The following is a 6,747-nucleotide window of genomic DNA, read 5'->3' on the forward strand; positions in this document are numbered from 1 at the left end:
CAGCTTCCGGAGGATGCGTCCGATGAAGGGTTGTTGGTTGTTTTCAGGCATCATGTGTAGCCAATCTTTTAAACGGTTGTCGAATTCTTCGTAACTGACATCTCCGTCTCCGGTGAAGGTGGGAAGAGCTTCTTCCATTTCTTTGGTGATTTTGTAATAATTTTTCTCAGGTTCTTCCCGTGTGAGATCAAACAATTTGACTCCAGGTCGATTGGCGTTGTTGGCTTCCTCTTCCTCTCTACGGCGTCGTTCAGCTTCTCTGGCTGCTGCGGCCGCTGCAGCTGCGGCTGCAGTTTGTTCTGGGTTAGGAGGTGCCATGATGATTGTTGTTTTCTCGACTGGGTAAGTATTTTAAACAGTCCGGATGGAGCTGGGACGTTGCTTATTATTTTGGGCTTCTTGGATGATGGTTCTTCGACCAGGCAATTCAACTGGATTACTGGGATTTGATTTATCCAGTTGATAACTTTCGTACGTGCGTTAATAGGGACTGATTCGTTCAGATCTGGTAACGGTCTTTCCTCTATATTCCTCGATGGAATTCGGATTTGTCGGGTTTTAATACAATTTTCCGGTTTATTAATGAGAGTAGCCTTCCTTTCTCTTATGACCGGGGTAGAGGAGTTGACAAACGTAGGATCTTCCCAATAGCGAGATTCTATTATGGGGCGGTGATAGATTTGGCCACTAAAGAAATCTGAATAGGCCTTTCTTATTTGAAATTTAAAACCGCTACGTGAATGTCGTACCATTAATTATTTTCTTTTGGGCGCTATAATTAGCACTCCAAGGTTTGATCAGAAAGGTAAATAGATTGAAAAAATTGAATTGAAAAAAATAATTTTGAAAAAATTAATTAATAATTTTGAATTTTTAAGACAAAAATTTTTTTTTTTTTTTTTTTTTTTTTTTGGTCAATTGATATTATAAAGTCTTGTCCTGTATAATTTTGAATCAAGATTTTCTATGATTTCTCGTTGCTCGATAGACAGCAGCGAGAAAGAAAACTTGAGTCGCAAAAATGTAAAGAGTTGATTTGCGGTTTGCTAAATCGGCAGATCAATCTCAAGAACAGTCTCGTTGCTCGATAGACAGCAGCAAGGTGTCTTAAAACCGATTTCCGTATCAAGGCACTGCCAGTATCGCAGCAGAACCTCGTAAGCAAATCGTAAGTTTTACTCAACACTAGGTTACAGCTGTTAGTATGATATAGTGACACACTGACCGAGATATCAACGTACTTCGCAAAAATTTCCGCGTCAGCAAAAGAAAGTATGTAAGTGTAAGAGTACAATGACAAATAAAGTGCAAGCGTTGTACTTTTCATCGAAGGGGAGAGACCCTGTTTGTTATATGAGGCAACGCCGGATATAACAGTAGGAATTTTCGGTAACTGAAAAAATAATTCGGACTGCCCAGACCGGGACTCGAACCCGAATCGTTTAGTTACGCGCAAAAGACTCTACCAGTTAAGCTATCCGAGACATTGTCTGTAACTACCATTCAGTCACCTAATAAGACCTACCGAGTAATAAACACCACCGTCCATTTTACGGTAAAGAGCCATAATTTATAGCTAAATTTGTCATTAAAGACAAAGGCTTTAGGCGAGGAAGTTTGCCCTCAGAATTCGCGTAAATTCGAAGAAAAATTCTGATTGGCTGTTGATTTGTTTATTGCAATTTCATACTCCGCGAGTTTATAATGTCAGAAAAAAATGCCAAATTCATGTGAGTCACACCTGTCAGAGTAGGTTATAGACGCAACACGTGGGTAAATACATTATATTGAGGTTACACATAAATATGTTTTGGATAATTAATATTCTAAACATGTAAAATAGAAAAAAAAACAGATTTTTTTAAAGAAATAAAAAGAAAGCTACAATGATTATTTTTCAGGTTGAATTCTTGACTCAATAAAAAAAAAATTCATAAAAAATAATTTTTTTTTTATTATTAAATTACTATAGCTCAAGCAGAAATTAAGCAATATCGAATTCACAATTTTTTGCTCGAATTAGATAAATTATTGAGAATTATAATTATAATTTCTTTTCCAAATTTTCGAATCATTTTTCAACTGATATGTTGATACACAATGATTAAATAGAAAAAAAATTCTCTTACCGGTGACGTTAGCTGAGTAGTCAAACGAAGGCGAACGACCTAAGTCACCGACCGAACGTGGGTTCGAATCCCAAGCTGGTTTTAGAAACAAGCTTAGATGAGATTTGACCCTTGCCGCTTAGGTTAAAATTTTCAAAATCCAAAAAGACCTCAACGTATCACTCCCAATAATTAAAGTTAGCGACATCACCACAACAGTGAAAACCAACTCCAAATAAACATTAAATAACTAAATGAAAATTCTCTATAATAAGATACTGTTTTATTTTTCACGTCAAACTACCGTCAACAAAGCAACCCGGCATCTTTGGATTGAATTTTGAAAGTAAAAAAAAATGTCAATTTGTTTTTGAATTTTTAGGGCATCGTTCAACTGATATGGAAACTGACAATAATCATAGAGAGAAAAATTATCTATAAAAAAGTTGTAACAGGGCTATTTACCCTGTGACGGTAAAACCGCACACACGTGATAATTATTCGACGCAGCACTGGCGCGTCTCGATCTTCGGGACCCATTAGCATTAAGTGGGGGAAATTTTGGGTTTCTTGGTCAGTTGAGTAGCTGCGGTGAGTTAGAAGTAGTGCAGTGCTCAGTTCAACAACATCAGCAGCCAAAAAGTCCAAGAAGGAAACCAGTTTTGAACAAAGAGTTTCCTCAGCACAAATTTAACCAGGTATTGAGACTTTCACATTTTTGATGAGCCAAGGGGGTCGTTTACCCGGCTCATCAATTTTACTACTTCTCATTTATTAATCAAATTATCGAAATCCTCCGGTAGTTATAAGCGGGAGTGTTAAGTTAGTTGTAAGTGAGTGGTGTACGTGCAAAGGCACGAGTTGTTATTCTATTTTGTTGTTAAATAAATACCGGTTATTTTTGTTAAATAGAAATTAATTTATTTCAGACCACCTTCTTCCACTCTCTCTCCTTGTAGGTTATAAGCTCAGCTCTGGTTTCCGGTTCCAGAAACCGAGATACAAAATCCTGGTGGCGCCTTTGTTAATTTAGAATCATTTATTTATTCTATTGCTTGTATTTAGATTATTAAAGGGGCCAATGAGCGGGAATAAAACACCCGTTACACTGGCGCCCAATATTGAAAAACCCCATGAGAGAGAAGGAAGGCCTGGGAATAAATAAATTTTTATTTAATTATTTAAAATTTAAAAATTAAATAAATTTCAGTCATTAGCCGTTAGGAAAATTTTAGTTGAGAAAAAAAAAAAGTTACTTGAGTCTTGAAAAAGTGATACTTGAGTTTATTGAATTTTATTTAAAAATTTTTTTTTTTAAGTATTTATCTTTTTCTTAATTTTATAATTAAGAAATTAAAATTTATTATAACCGGAAGTGTCATCGATACCCAATAGCTTGTGGTAGTACTACTACGTGTCACAGCTATTCAGGGAATTAAAAATTTACATTAACAAAGACAACATACCCAATAGCTGTGGTAATATTAACTATGAGTCACAGCTATTCAGGGGATTAAAATTATCTACAACAAAGAAAGTATCCGCATTAGCTTGTGGTAGATTTTTCTACGAGTCACAGCTACTCAGGGGATTATAGATAATAATAATAATTACCAAATAAAACTCGATAGCACTAAACACCTTGTAATAAAAATTTTTCTACGCAGTAAAGTCGAAAAGTTACTCGAACAAAATTTTACACGACGCTACCGAGGTTAGTGACGTCAGCACCTTTGTCTAGTTCGGAAAATTTTTTTTTTGGCATTGTCTTCGCGCGCTTGGTAACAACGCGTTAGTGAAGCATTCTTCACTTATTATAAAATTTAATTCGCTTACTAAAATTTTTCTTTCTTTTAAAATAAAATAATACAATAATTTTCCTTATTTTAATCTTTTGAGTATTTCGGTAAATTAAAATTAAATTTTCTAGTTATTATCTAAATACAATTGCAATAATTTAATTTAAATATTGAAATAATTATTTATAATTATTATAAACTTAAATTTCTCCTGCATAACATTAATTTTTTTCTCGAGATTTATTTTTGGAAATTTTTATTTTGAAATTTAATTCCGAAATTGTTCGAAATTTAATTAGAAAATTAATTTTTGAAAATTATTTTAAACATTTCTTTTTGGGATTTATTTTTTCCGAAATTTTTTTTTTTTAGAAAATTATTTTTCAAAATTTTATTTTAACGAATTAAGAATTTAAATGCTTTAGGAATCTATTTTGAATTTTGTTTTAGTAGATTATATTTTTTATATTTTTTTGAATAATTATTATTCAAAAAGATTTCAGAATTTTTTTTAAGAAATTTAGCTTTCGAAATTTAATTACAAATTCTATTTTGATAATTATTTGGAAATTTATTTAGATTTGAATATTTTCCTGAAACTTATTTTGGAAATTTAATTTTGAAATTAAATTGATAAATTATTTTCAATATTATGTAGAAATTTAATTTATGTAATTTATTATTTTTTTTGAAATTCATTGGAATTTTTTTTGTAGATTTAAATTAAAATTTTTTTTTTGTAGATTCTATTTTACAGAAATCTTATTCGATAATTTACAAATTTTAGAATTTTTTTTTACTTCATGTAATTATTTGTGGACAATTTATTTTCGAAATTTAATTGTTTTTTTTTGAATTTTATTTTTTTTGAAATTTATTTAGTAACTTAAATTGTTTCAAAATTTATTTTGGATATTTACTTTTTTGAAATTATATTAAAGAAATAGAATATTTTGAAATTTATTTTTCGGAATTTAATCTATAATTGAAATTTATTAGAAATTTAATTTTTTGAAATTTATTTTTGAATTCTGTTCGAAAATTTTATTTATTTTAAGGAAATTGTATTTGAAATTTATTCAGAAATTTTATTTTTTTGATAATTTATTTTTGTGAAATCTATTTTTATTGATTTATTTTGAAAATTATTTTGAAATTCTTTTGGAATATAGTCTAGATTATATTTTGGAACTTTTTTTTTTTTTTTTTTTCTTTATTTATTTAGTAGTCGCATAAACAGCATGGTCATGAGCGACTTCAAAATTACAACAATGATAAATGATTATATTTATATTTTAAATACACATAGACAATACTAAATGGGTATTTTAAGCAACTATACATGGTTTATTTAAGATTTCAAATCATATTGTATCTGGTGAACCAATAATAGTAATTATTTGGCCTATATTTAGAATTTATGGCTAGCTTATATTTTTGTGAGAATTTTGAATAACTTTAATGTTTTTATCACATCCTGGAGGTACTTCTCGTCGCTCAGGCACTTGGGCAGGTCCATTGGGGTGGTGTTGAGTGGGCATTCGGCCAGTATGTGGTGTACAGTTATTGGTGCATTGCATTTTGGACATTTAGTACAGGTCTCTCGTGCCATCAGGTGGTTATGAGTAATATAGGTGTGCCCTATTCTTAGGTGGGTGATTATGGTTTGGATTTTGCGATTTGGTGACTTTGGAGGTATTTCCCATACATTAGCTCTTACTTGGTGTAAGAGTGATTCTGAGCTCATCCAGTTTCCATTCCATCTGGCCCATATGTAATCATTGACTACTTTTTTAAACTCGTCAGGTGTGGCTTGTTTATTTGTTGTTAAGGTCCCTTCTGTTAGGGCTTTTTTTGCCGCCTGGTCTGCTTCTTCATTGCCCTGGAGACCTTGATGAGATGGTAGCCATGCTAGTATCGTGTGGTATTGTCTGTACTTTAGTTGGTGCAGTTTACTTTGGATTTTTATTATTCTGGGGTCTTTGTTAGTGGTATTTGAAATGGCGTCGAGTGCTGATTTTGAATCAGTTAAAATTATGGCTTTTTGGATGTTGTTCTCGGTTATATGGTCGATTGCTTTTTTGATTGCTATTACTTCGCAAGAAAAGATGTTAGTAAAATCTGGTAGACGGTACATGTAGGTTTGGTCGTCATGGATAATTGCACAACCTTTTTTTCCATTTTTTACTGAGCCATCGGTGTATAGTTTGCAGTATCCATTGTATTTATCATACATTTCTGTAGTGAGGTTGCTATAGGTTTGTTTAGTTGTGAGGTCTTTGCCGAATGAATTATTGTACACATGGAGATCAATTAGGGGCTCAACCAGTTCCCATGGTGGAATTGGGTGTATCGTACGCTTGTGGACTGCTATATTGGTGAACATTGGATCATTGATGATGTTATTAAGTCGGTCACCTACTGGAAGGTAGTTTTTCTTCGTTTGTCTAATTTCTGCTTGTATTGTTGTTGGATTTGGAGTGTGGAATGGATTATTTGAGTGACATGGGCTGTGGGCCATATATTTGAGAGTTAGTGCTGTTCTTCTCAGGTCTAATGGAAGTTCCTGGCTTTCAGCAAGGATGCTTAGTCTTGGACTGGTGCGAAATGCACCGGTTGCTATTCTCAACGCCGTAGTTTGGATAGAGTCCAGCGGTTTGAGTGTGCTTTTTGTAGCTGAGCCGTAGATTGTTGCTGCATAGTCCAGTTTGGAGCGGATCACTGCTTTGTATGTTGTAATTAGTACTTCTTTGGATGCCCCACGGTTGTTTGCTGCTAGTGTTTTTAGAATATTTAGTCTTCTTTTACATTGGACCTGGAGGTCTTGTACATAGGGTTTC

Source organism: Cotesia glomerata, linkage group LG1, assembly GCF_020080835.1.
Source record: "Cotesia glomerata isolate CgM1 linkage group LG1, MPM_Cglom_v2.3, whole genome shotgun sequence".
NCBI classification, from domain to species: Eukaryota; Metazoa; Arthropoda; class Insecta; order Hymenoptera; family Braconidae; genus Cotesia; species Cotesia glomerata.